Source organism: Mobula hypostoma, chromosome 8 (genome assembly GCF_963921235.1).
Source record: "Mobula hypostoma chromosome 8, sMobHyp1.1, whole genome shotgun sequence".
Lineage (NCBI taxonomy): Eukaryota > Metazoa > Chordata > Chondrichthyes > Myliobatiformes > Myliobatidae > Mobula > Mobula hypostoma.
In genome coordinates, this window is record NC_086104.1 from 48,525,280 (window position 1) to 48,539,236 (window position 13,957).

General features: G+C 42.4%; 1 protein-coding gene across 2 annotated transcripts in view; it reads right to left on the bottom strand.

The window, feature by feature from the left end:
• The window catches only part of rps6kc1 (ribosomal protein S6 kinase polypeptide 1), a 176,498-nt gene that overhangs the window by 92,997 nt on the left and 69,544 nt on the right, over nucleotides 1-13,957 (bottom strand). The gene's annotated exons all lie outside the window — the stretch shown is intronic.

The window sequence follows — 13,957 nt, forward strand, 5'->3', positions numbered from 1 at the left end:
TCTGGGGGACAGTGACCACCGCTCCCTGGCCTTTAGCATTATCATGGAAAAGGTCAGAGTCAGAGAGGACAGGAAAATTTTTAATTGGGGAAGGGCAAATTATGAGGCTATAAGGCTAGAACTTGCAAGTGTGAATTGGGATGATGTTTTTGCAGGGAAATGTACTATGGACATGTGGTCGATGTTTAGAGATCCCTTGCAGGATGTTAGGGATAAATTTGTCCCGGTGAGAAAGATAAAGAATGGTAGGGTGAAGGAACCATGGATGACAAGTGAGGTGGAAAGTCTAGTCAGGTAGAAGAAGGCAGCATACATGAGGTTTAGGAAGCAAGGATCAGATGGGTCTATTGAGGAATATAGGGAAGCAAGAAAGGAGCTTAAGAAGGGGCTGAGAAGAGCAAGAAGGGGGCATGAGAAGGCCTTGGCGAGTAGGATAAAGGAAAACCCCAAGGCATTCTTCGATTATGTGAAGAAAAAAAGGATGACAGAAGTGAAGGTAGGACCGATTAGAGATAAAGGTGGGAAGATGTGCCTGGAGGCTGTGGAAGTGAGCAAGGTCCTCAATGAATACTTCTCTTCGGTATACACTAATGAGAGGGAACCTGATGATGGTGAGGACAATATGAGTGAGGTTGATGTTCTGGAGCATGTTGATATTAAGGAAGAGGAGGTGTTGGAGTTGTTAAAATACATTAGGACGGATAAGTCTCTGGGGCCTGACGGAATATTCCCCAGGCTGCTCCACGAGGCGAGGGAAGAGATTGCTGAGCCTCTAGCTGGGATCTTTATGTCCTTGTTGTCCACAGGAATGGTACCGGAGGATTGGAGGGAGGCGAATGTTGCCCGCTTGTTCAAAAAAGGTAGTAGGGATAGTCCGGGTAATTATAGACCAGTGGTGGGAAAGCTGTTGGAAAAGATTCTCAGAGGTAGGATCTCTGGGCATTTAGAGAACCATGGTCTGATCAGGGACCGTCAGCATGGCTTTGTGGAGGGCAGATCATGTCTAACAAGCCTGATAGAGTTCTTTGAAGAGGTGACCAGGCATATAGATGAGGGTAGTGCAGTGGATGTGATCTATATGGATTTTAGTAAGGCATTTGACAAGGTTCCACACGGTAGGCTTATTCAGAAAGTCAGAAGGCATGGGGTCCAGGGAAGTTTGGCCAGGTGGATTCAGAATTGGCTTGCCTGCAGAAGGCAGAGGGTCGTGGTGGAGAGAGTACATTCAGATTGGAGGATTGTGACTAGTGGTGTCCCACAAGAATCTGTTCTGGGACCTCTACTTTTTGTGATTTTTATTAACGACCTGGATGTGGGGGTAGAAGGGTGGGTTGGCAAGTTTGCAGACGACACAAAGGTTGGTGGTGTTGTAGATAGTGTAGGGGATTGTCAACGATTACAGAGAGACATTGATAGGGTGCAGAAGTGGGCTGAGAAGTGGCAGATGGAGTTCAACCCGGAGAAGTGTGAGGTGGTACACTTTAGAAGGACAAACTCCAAGGCAGAGTACAAAGTAAATGGCAGGATACTTGGTAGTGTGGAGGAGCAGAGGGATCTGGGGGTACATGTCCACAGATCCCTGAAAGTTGCCTCAAAGGTGGATAGGGTAGTTAAGAAAGCTTATGGGGTGTTAGCTTTCATAAGTCGAGGGACAGAGTTTTAAGAGTCGCGATGTAATGATGCAGCTCTATAAAACTCTGGTTAGGCCACACTTGGAGTACTGTATCCCGTTCTGGTCGCCTCACTATAGGAAGGATGTGGAAGCATTGGAAAGGGTACAGAGGAGATTTACCAGGATGCTGCCTGGTTTAGAGAGTATGCGTTGTAATCAGAGATTAAGGGAGCTAGGGCTTTACTCTTTGGAGAGAAGGAGGATGACAGGAGACATGATAGAGGTGTACAAGATAATAAGAGGAATAGATAGAGTGGATAGCCAGCGCCTCTTCCCCAGGGCACCACTGCTCAATACAAGAGGACATGGGTTTAATGTAAGGTGTGGGAAGTTCAAGGGGGATATTAGAGGAAGGTTTTTTACTCAGGGAGTGGTTGGTGCGTGGAATGCACTGCCTGAGTCAGTGGTGGAGGCAGATACACTAGTGAAGTTTAAGAGACTACTAGACAGGTATATGGAAAAATTTAAGGTGAGGGCTTATATGGGAGGCAGGGTTTGAGGGTCGGCACAACATAGTGGGCCGAAGGGCCTGTAATATGCTGTACTATTCTATGTTCTATGTTCCTCTAAGGTTGACTCTCCTCTCCTATCAGATTCCTTCCTCTCCAGCCCTTTACCTTTCCACCCGCCTTCTAGCTATCCTCCTTCCCCAACCTCCACCTTTTTATTCTGGTGTCTCCCCCTTCCTTTCCAGTCCTGAAGAAGTGTCTCAGCTCAAAACGTCGACTGTGTGTTCATTTCCATGGATACTGCCTGGCCTGCTGAGTTCCCCCAGCATCTCATGTGCATTGCTTTGAATTTCCAGCAGCTGCAGAAATTCTTGTACAGTATTTAAGTTTTGATTTAGTTTTCTAGAATACTGTAACACCACACCTGAAGTAACTTATACAGTTTCAGTCTACATATTTTACGAATGTTGTAGTCGTATTGGGAGCTGTGTAGAGAATGTTCACTGGGACGATTTGTAGGATGGAAAGGTTAACACATGAAAATTTACACAGCTTAGGCCCAGTTAGGTTTAGAAGAATGAAGAGTGACCTTATTGAAAGACAGGAGTGAGAGGAACTGACAGGTTGAATGCTGAGAGAATATTTCCCCTTGTGTCGTTATCTAGAACCAGAGGACTAAAGACTCCAATTTCAGAATTGATAGCACCCATTTCAGATAGTAACAAAGAAGAAGTTCATTTCTCAAAGGGTCATGGATCTTTGGAAAATGCTTTTTTGATGAGTTGTGCAGAGTTAAGGTTCAAGGCAAACACTGTTAGATACCAAAGCTACAATGGAGTTGAAGAGTATGGGAACATATCAGAAAAGTGGTGCTGAAACCAAGAATGGATTAGACATTGGGTGTTGGCACAGACCCCATGGGCAAATGAATCTACTTCTGCAGTTTAGATACTCATGTTTTTAAAGAATTAGAATGCTAAGTTGTAATTACACTGCAAATACAGTTAATATATTTATCAAAAATTCCCTGGAATCTGCATATGAAACAGTAAACATCAGCATAAAAAAGTTAGTATGGGTTTTTCCTTCTACTCTCAGGAAATGTCGATCTTTCAGTGATGAATTGCAAACATAAGCAGGTCTGACCAGGCTTTGTTTTTTTTATTCTATAGCAATAAAATTACAACCTAAACATCTGATGCAATCTATGAGACAGTTATTCCATCTGGTGGCCCTCCATTGGTCAAGGTCGACCATGGATGTTGCATCCTAGTAGTCTACGTTGAGGATGAGGAATGGCAGTTTAAGTTGCAAAGGTCACATCTATAAGTGTCTAAGCTGTGCTGGAGCTTTCTATTCTCCCATTTGATTTCTGCTGCTTTCAGGAATTTTTCTTTAACTGACATAAGGTATTGTTTCAGGGTGTTTCTCCAGCTGGTGCAATCAGCTACAAGTTCCTCCCAGGACTCGAAGTTAATGTCCAGTGCCTTTATGCAGACATCCTTGTAGTGTAGATGCGAGCGGCCAGCGGTTCTCTTGCCTGAAGCCAGCTCACTGTAGCCATCCTGAATGAAACAGACATGGCCCAGCCAGTGCAATCTACACTGCCTGAGCAGTGCGTACACGCTGGGGAGGCCAGCACGAGAGGGAACCTCAGCATTGGGTGCTCTGTCTCTCCAGGAGACGTTCAAGATGCAACAAAGGTACCTTACATGGAAGATGTTGAGTATTCTTTCTTAGTTAGCGTAAGGTGTCCTTGTCTCACTGCCATACAGCAGTGTGCTTGTGACACAAACACTGTACACTGCCATCTTTGTTTTGATTGAGATTTTGAGACTTTGTTTGATGGAGTTCTTTTGTACTTATGTGTTGAGGCAGACAAGAGCTGTTGCAGCCTTCCTGATGTGCTTGTCGATTTATGTGTCCATGGAGAGGTTGTCGCTGATGACGGACTTCAGGTGCATGAACTGATGTACAACATCCAGTTGGTAGTTATCAGCGGTAATGACTGTTGGTGCCTCCACGTCTTGTCCCAAGACATTTGTCTTTCTCAGTCTAAGTGTCATTCAAAATTCCTTGCAGGCGTGAGAGCAGCAATCTATCAAGCTCTGGGGTTGTGACTGCTGCATCATCAGCAAACAGTATGTTTCTGATCATAGCCTCGTGCATCTTGGTTTCAGCTCTGAGGCGGGCAAGGTCTGATCCAGTGTGGAGGTAGATCCCCCCTACTGCAGTACAAATGTATGAGAAGAGGCAAAGAAGATCCCGAAGAGCACTGGGGTGAGAGAACAGACATGTTTGATGCCACTGCTTATGTCAAAATGCTCTGAAGAGCTGGTGTTATACTGCACAGTCCTCTCCATGTTGTTGAGGAAGGATCTGATCATGCTCTTGACAGGCAGCCTACCTGGGTGAGAACCTGAAAGAGTCCGTCTCTGCTGACCAAGTCAAATGCCTTGGTGAAATCAATATAAACACAATGTAGAGGGGCTTCATTTGTTCTCTGCACTTTTCCTGCAGTTGGCAGAGCGAGGAAATCATGTCCACTGTTGACCTTCCAACTCACGAAGCCACTCTGTGAGTCCGGGTAGACATGTTCAGCCAATCTCTGCAGGTAGATCAAGAAAACTCGAGCAAAAACTTTGCCAACAACTCTCAAAAGGATAAGATGCCCTTCGTCTCTCTCCTTGGTTTCTGTAGAGGGTAATGATCATGGCTTCCCTCATATCCTGTGGTACAGCTCCTTCCTGCCAGCACTGACAGAGGAGTTCATACACTAGGATAGTCATGCAGTGCTTGATCAGATCTGGGGAATCCTATCATTACCTGGATCTTTCCCTGAGGCCAAGCTGCTGATAGCCTTGCTGAGCTCCTCTAGAGTCGGCTCTGCATCCAGTTCTTCCATTGTTCTTGGGCACTCAAAGGCGTCCAGGGCTGAGGTGGTGACAGAGTTCACTCTGGAGTCGAGGCCAGAGTAATGTTCTACCCATCTCTCCATTTGTTTGCCCCTGAATGTGATTACTTACTCCTGCATTGATGGATTTGAGGGGGAGCCATCTTGTTCTGAGAGGGCCTGTGGGCTTCTTGATGCCATCGTACAGTTATTCCACCGCACCAATAACATCACATCTTGAGCACTTTGTAGTCTCCGTTGTGAAGTAAAATGAGAAACAGCCTCAGATATCACATTCAAACTTTCAGAATCATCAGTTGCAGCACACAAACTAATGTTCCTGTCTCCAGTTTTACATTATGCACCAATAGGAAATGAGGTTGGGAATTTGAGTATATAGATCACAATATAATTTTAACAATTTTGTTTTAGAGTTTGCATGTTCTCCCTTTGATCATGCAGGTGTTATGAGGTACTCATATCTTCCAATATCTCATAAAGCCATAAAGCACAGGAGCAGAATTAAGTCATTCTGCCCATTGAGTCTGCACCACCATTCCATCATGCCTAATTTATTATCCTCTCAACCCCATTCTCCTGCCTTCTCCCTGTAGGCTTTCGTGCCCCTGCTAATCAAGAACCTATCAACCTCTACTTTAAATATACTCAATGACTTGGCTTCCACAGCCATCTGTGGCAATAAATTCCATAGGTTCATCACCCTCTAGATGAAGAAATTCCACCTCATCTCTGTTCTGAAACTGTACTCTCCGGTCCTAGACTCCCCGCTATAGGAAATATCCTCTCCACATCCACTCGACCTTGGCTTTTGAATATTTGATAGGTTTCCATGAGATCCCCCCCTCATTCTTCTAAACACCAGTGAGTACGGGCCCAGAGCCATCAAAAGTTCCTCATACATTAATCCATTCATTCCCAGAATCATTCTTGTGAACCTAATCTGGACTTTCCAATGCCAGCACATCTATTCTTAGACAAAAAGCCCCTAACTATTCACAGTACTCAAAATGTGATCTGACCAATGCCTTATAAAGGCTCAGCATTACATTCTTGCTTTTATATTCCAGTCCTCTCAATATGAGTGCTAACATTGCATTTGCCTTCCTTACTGCCGACTCACCCTGCACATTAAACTTTAGGGAATCCTGCATGAGACTCCCAGGTTTATTTACACTTCTGATTTCTGAATTTTCTCTCTATTAAGAAAACAGCCTCTGCTTTTATTCCTACTACCAAAGCGCATGACCATAAACTCCCCTACATTGTATTCCATTGGCCACTTTTTTGTCCATTCTCCTAATCTTTCTAAACAGGAAGAGTCACTGCTCCTTGAACACTTCCTGCCCCTCACCTCTATTTGTACTATCCACAAAGCCATCAATTCCATCATCCAAATCACAAGAAACACTCCCAACACTGCCCCCAGCAGAACACCACTAATCACTGGCTGTCAACCAGAAAAGGCTACCTTTATTCCCACTCTTTGCTCCTGCATAGAAGAACTGTTGGGCACAGTCTTCCACTCCAGGAGCTTCATGATCCCACCACATCACCAAGACAGCTGGGAAGAAGTTGTTCATCCTCTTCAATCACCATTATACAAGGCGAGAAACCCTTGGAGCTTGTCCATTTGAGTGTGGGTGATTTCTTTAAAGAATTAGTCCATCGCACTAAAAATGTGGTTATACTAGCATTGGAGATTTTTAAACTAATTTGTAAAAAAATAAATTAATCTCATGCAATTCTTTTTTTGTCTTTATTTTGCTTTCTATACATAACTTTCATTTGAATTCGAGTAGATAAATAAATCAGAAATAATGTATGGTATTAATAATGATAACCACTGCACAGGATTTTCATCCAAATCCACCTGTTGCCTGACATCCATGATCTTTACTCAGTCTGGCCTATAGGCAAGTCTAGAACTACCAATATGATTGAATTTCAAAGTACTTCCTCAAGGACAATTAAGAATGGACACATGGACAACAGCGTTGGTCAGAAAGAAATAAAATCTGCAAATCAGCAAACAGGAATGAGATAAAGACAGTGGAAGCAGGCAAACGAAAATATCATTATTCTTGTCATGTGGTCAAAGGAATGCAGCTGCCATTTTGTGAGATTGTTCTTGCAGCCTCCATTTTGCGAAATGCTGAGTGAACTGGTTCTTGCTAGGGGATGGCTTAATTAGAGCAATTGAAAGTGGATACAATAAGTTTCCTGTTGATGATCTGCTAACCTGGGACCATATCCTTCCCTCTTTCTGCTTTCCGCAGGGATTAAACCCTATGCGACTCCCTTGTCCATTCATCCCCCTATCCCTTCCCACCGATCTCCCTCCCGGCACTTATCCTTGTAAGCAAAACAAGTGCTACATATGCCCTTACACTTCCTCCCTCACCACCATTCAGGGCCCCAGACAGTCCTTCCAGGTGAGGCAACACTTCACCTATGAGTCAGCTGGGGTGATATACTGCATCCGGTGCTCCCGGTGCGGCCTTCTATATATTGGTGAGACCCGATGCAGGCTGGGAGACTATTTCGCTGAACACCTACGCTCCGTCTGCCAGAGAAAACAAGATATCCCAGTGGCCACACATTTTAATTCCACGTCCCATTCCCATTCTGATATGTCTGTCCATGGCCTCCTCTACTGTCAAGATGAAGCCACACTCAGGTTGGAGGAACAACACCTTATATTCCATCTGGGTAGCCTCCAACTTGATGGCATGAATATTGACTTCTCTAACTTCCGTTAATGCCCCTCCTCCCCTTCACACACCATCCCTTATTTATTTAATATATTTTTTATTTTTCCCCCTTTTTTTCTCTCTCTCTCTTTTTTCTCCCTCTGTCCCTCTCACTATAACTCCTTGCCTGCTCTCCACCCTCCGGGCTCCCCTCCCCCCTTCTCTTTCTCCCCAGGCTTCCCATCCCATGATCCTCTCCCTTCTCCAGCTCTTGGCTCCATCCCTCCCCTCCTGTCTTCTCCTATCATTTCGGATCTCCCCCTCCTCCTCCCACTTTCAAATCTCTTACTATTTCTTCTTTCAGTTAGTCCTGACGAAGGGTCCCGGCCTGAAACGTCGACTGTACCTCTTTCTAGAGATGCTGCCTGGCCTGCTGCGTTCACCAGCATTTTTTGTGTGTGTTGCTTGAATTTCCAGCATCTGCAGATTTTCTCGTGTCTAGGAAACTGTTTATTCGGTTATGTAAAAATGGCAGGTTTGTAGAAAGAACAGCCTATGATCTGAAGTAGCCTGGGCCTAGTATTTGGATGACCTGCCTAAACTGTTCTGAGTTGGAAAGAACAAAGGAAGTTACTTGAGAAACAAGTGTGGGGAAAGAGACATAAAGTAATACTGCTTGTAGTCCTGGGCCAGATCTTATGAGAAGTTAACACAGGTCAGTCAGATGAGCTTGAGCTAACAAAATTGAAACATAACAGATTGATTTGATAAGGAAAAGGATAAGAGTGGAGGATTTCAGGAATACAGAGAGCAACATTTCTGGAGACTAACCATCACAGAAGTAGATGACCACATATAAAATATGTAAAGATTACATTGGGATCAAGAGGAATGCCCGGCCAATGTAGATTCCTTTCCCGGGTATTACATTTTCTATTCTTTATCTGTTTATGGAGGGTCAGGGAAACCTAGTGGGTGTGTGCCTGGGCAGTTAGTTTTGTAAATTCACGTGCTTGTTATTAACCGAACCAATAAAGGTATTTGTCAGTTAATACAGATCCTCTCTGTGCCGAACTGATCATTGTTGAGGGTTGATACTTGTAACAACAGAGACAGATAGAGTAAGGGAGGCTGGCCAGGGATGAATAAATCTTGAGGCAACATATGTATGGATGAAAGTTCTCCAAGCTGACAAGATGAGTCACTTTTAATCAGACGAAACCACTCTGGAAAAGATATACAAAATTCTTGTATTGTTATCTTAACAGATTTATGTGGTTATGTGTTAAATGAATGAATAACATTTGATTCAGAGCAGAGCAGAGATGACATGAGGTGGCAAGATGATATTTATTTATTTCGAGATACAACTTGGAACAGGCAATTCCAGCCCAGCAACCCACCTATTTAACCCTAGTCTAAGCACGGGACAACTTCTAATGACCAAATAACCTATTGACCATCTGGAAACACATGCAGTCACGGGGAAAAGGTGCAAACTCCTTGCAGACGGTTCCAGAATTGAACTCCGAACTCCAGTGCTCTGAGCTGTGATCGTGTCATGCTAATCACGATGCCACCACAAATATGCTGACACTGTTTCCTGTAAACTACATGGCTGATTATGACCAAGATCAACTGGGTGCTCTCAGGAGGAGAACTGCCTGAATAACCAACAGTGCAGAAATCCAATTTCAAGTGCATCTCAGGTACTATCTAGCAACAAATTGCAGAATGGAGTTCTAGTGGCAGGACAGGAAAGAAACCAGGGACCATGAGCTCTGACCTGCTATTTCCAGCATTTTCTCTTTTGAACTTCATTAATATAAACACCTCCCTCCCACTGATTATCAGTAGCAAGGTAGTCAGAACAACTTCATGATTTTTCAGTATTGAAATTTCTCCACAATGTGGTCGATCACGAGGTCACATATGTGCCTATCCAAGCATAAACCCTTTTCCTTCGTACTAATCCTTCACAGAATTCCCAATGTTTTCCTTAGGTTTACTAATGAAATTCCTTTTGATTATGTATTTCTTGCAAATACTGATTAGAGGGAATGACAAAGATCAGGAGGGATTTATCTTGTTATGGAGCTCTATGCAAAACTGTTAAATGCCAATGATATGTGACTTAATATTTTAAATGTAGCACAGGATGCTGTGTTACTGACAAATTTATACATCTAAAGATGTGCAGAAAATGATAATAAAGTAGGATAACATAAGCTTTAAACTTGGGAGAGCATTAGAGATTCAATGTCCATGTTGATAGGCAAAGACTTCTAGGGTATATACCTTTAAGGGATTTGGAGGTTATTTCTAAACTTCCTTTCAGTTCATATCTTTTCTTTGTATTATGTACTTTTTTTAAAAACAGACAATAATAGTGTAAGTCAAATTGCACCTTTAAGCTGAAGGAGAACTTCACGTACTCTGCGCAATGCCCATATGGTAGTAAATAATCATGCTTTTGAGCTAAGTTGCAACCATTTTGGTACAAAAACATCTTCAAACTTATTATGAGTCATTTACTTCTTGGCTGCTGCTTCAATCTGTGTCCTAATGGAATGTATGTCATGCAATGTAAATAATAAAAAAAGAGGCCGTAGTTTGTACAAGGGCTGGGATTGAATCTAAACAATTTCAATGCCAAGTTGGGCCATGTAAGATATTGCTACTGGATAGTTCTATTTTGACAGATTTTTTTCTGCTATCTGTTTAAAGAACCTACAGGCAATGTCCACAGCACTAACACTGACTGCCACCTACTGCCAGGGAGACAGTATTGCTCACCAAACAAGACTATTTATTCCTTTCATGTACATAAAGCAGCACTTCCATTTTGCCAGCTAGCTTACAAGCACAGATCAAATCACATATGCAAAAACTATGGTGCAAATTCACCTATTTTGTTAGCTACACCAATAATAAAATGACAACTATCAAATTTTTCTAGTGCAGGTCCACAATCCCTTATCCGAAATCCTTGGGGCCAGTTGCATTTCAGAATTCAGAATTTTTCGGATTTCAGAATCCCTCCTTATTGATTCCGGGACCCCCTACGGATGCCAAAAAACACGTATGCCCAAGACCCTTATTTAACTTGGCGCAGTGCAGTGGACTTTAGGACCCAGCGGAGATCCGGACCTACTCACATCCTCCCGTATACTTTAAATCATCTCTAGATTACTTAAAACAACTAATACGATGTAAATGCTATGTAAATAGTTGTTATACTGTATTGTTTAGGGAATAATGACAAGAAAAAAAACATTCAATAAAACATAAAAATATGCAGCTTCAAACGAACCAAATCAAACACATGGTAAGTGACTTATTGGAATAAATGTAGAAAGTCACTGTCACTATAAAATTTCACTAACTTGTCTTTCTGTTTCTTTAAATCATATACAGTGGTGGTTCCAACACCATATTCTTCAGTAAGATGCTGCACAGACATACCACAATCAAGCTTTTGCAATAACTCCACTTTCTGTGTTATAGATAATGATAGATGCTTCCTTCTCTTTTTCTCATTGTTACCCATAGGGGTATCTGCAGTTCTTTTTGACATTTTCACAGTGAAATTAAACACAAAGTCAACAGTGAACACAAAATATCAGCGAACAGCAAATACACATGTAACCAGTATGAGCGCTGAGCCACAACTGACGTCTGGCGGCCTCTGCTAGTGCTGCCATGTCACACCTGAGTGACGTCAGCTGTTGGCGAGAAAAACTTCGGTTTTCGGAGCTTTTCCAGAATTTCAGATAAGGGGTTGTGGACCTGTAGCATTTTCTATTGATTGACAACACAAGTACAATGGATTCTAATTGATTGGGACACATTGGGCCATTTCGGCCCCGCTAAGGAGCGGTCTCAATTAGCGCAAGTTTCATGGAAATAGTTAAAATGACATAAAAGAAGAAACTACCGTTTAACACTACCAATACTACTGGTGGTTTGTTTTTTGTATCCGATGATGACAGGAAACTTGCACAGGAGAGCTTTTTAAGGTGGAAAAGCCATTGCACTGGGGCAGTTACACTCTCTCAATCTCGGAAGTCCAGGTCCAGTCATCACAACTGGGGACGACCATGACTTCTTCTGTGCCCTTTGCTCTTCACGGAACGTTGCAGAATCACCTTCCTGCCCATTGGATCTCATCTACCCAGTCTGCTGGTGCTGACTTCACACACTAGGACATACATATCCCTCTGTCACCAGGGTATGAGATCTTCCAGCTACCCTCACCTGGCTTAGCCCACTGTCAAAGTGGTGTGGCTACTGTCACATGCAAACAGCTACTTAGAGCCGCAGGTGAGAGCTCAGTGTCCAGTGGGGACCAAAAGGTAATATTCATGATGATTGTCTATACCTTCAAATTCTTCATCGTTCCTAATTTGTTGAAGCAGTGAAATCATTTCATTTCACTCCTGGTCATTTCTGGTATCTCCAAATCTGAATAATTGAAAACGCAGTGAGCAAAACACTTCTGAATTGTCTTAATGCTTATTTGTCACCAAATATCAGTGACAAAAATTATTGCTTTTGAACACAAGCACACACAACTGATGCTATTTAAAAACTGATCGTTCTGATCATGGTGTGGTGTCTAATGGCCACACGGATGCACGCGACTGACGCTCATTAAAAACTGTTCGGCATGACTCCTTTCCCAATTAAGTGGCATATAGTGTCCAAATAAACGAAGTGAATCCCAGCTATTTTCTCCATTAGCTTTTGTTCCTAAGAGTTGTCCCAAATAACCAGCTGCCCCAATTAACCAGAATCCATTGTATTACAAAAGAAGACGGTAAGCAAGCTAAAGGCAGATCCGATGATATAGTCCAATCCTGTCTACTTTATTGTAATGTATTTAGCAACAGCCATGAAATTTCATATAGTCAACAGTACAGATAAACAAACGACCCGTGATTTTCAAAACTACAATGGAATGTTAAAGACCTTATGTTAATATTTAAAACAAATCATATTTACAGTGTCTTCAATTAAAGGAACCTCGGATCAGAGTTGTTGGGCTTGAGTCTAAGCTGCTGACATTACAATGCTGCAGGAAGTGAAGAACTGCCTGGAATTTCTGATCCAGCAAACAGTGACGTTCCTTAAGTTATATTACATTTCTTATATTCCTCATGATGCAGGAAACCATTTGGTCATCAAGATGTCGATGGCTCCCAGAGCATTCCTATCATTCACATACCCCCACTTAATCATAAAACTATTGTGTGTGCATAAAGGTGCGTAAACTCTTGAAATTAAAACAACGGTGACACAGTCAGAGATAAAAAGCAGAGCATGGCGAAGTGCAGCAAGAGACCATATGACCATAAGAGACAGGAGCAGAATTAGGCCATTTGGCCCATTGAGTCTATTCCACCTTTTCATCATGGCTGATCCATTTTTCCTCTCAGCCCCAATCACCTGCCTTCTCCCTGATCCCCTCATGCCCTGACCACTCAAGAACTAATCAACTTCTGCCTTAAATATACATAAAAACTTGGCCTCCACAGCTGCCTGTGGCAAAGAATTCTACAAATTCATCAGTCTCTGGCTAAAGAAATTCTTCCTCATCTCCATTCTAAAAGGACACCCCTCTATTCTGAGGCTGTGTCCTCTGGTCTTAGACTCTTCCACCATAGAAAACATCCTCTCCACATCCACTCTCTCAAGGCTTTTCACCATTCGATAGGTTTCAATGAGGTCAACCCCCATTCTTCCAAATTCTAATGAACACAGACCCAGAGCCATCAAACTCTCTTTACCCTGTTGCAAAGTACAACAGGGTAAAGCAGTGCACATGTCAATAAAAGTGCAGTATCAAACAATGTCAAAATTTTGGAAGCATTAAGACAAATCAAAATTAAAGGCTCTTGAATCAGAATCGGGTTTAATATCACTGACATACGCCTGTCGTGAAACTTATTGTTTTGCAGCACTAAAAATTACAATAAGTATATAAAAAGTCCAAAAAGAGAGCAATTGATTACAATTGAATAGAATTAGAATTCATTAGAATGCACAAGAATTCATCACAGGATAGATGATTTAGTAATATAAACAGATGGATTAATTTTTCTAGAACTACAATTTCTTAGAGGATAAGGGTATGGATCCAGAAGTGAACAGCACATTTCACATCTGCACACACGTACTGATAAAGAAATAATCTGTTATCTCATTTTTAAAGATCTTCTGGTAAAGAATG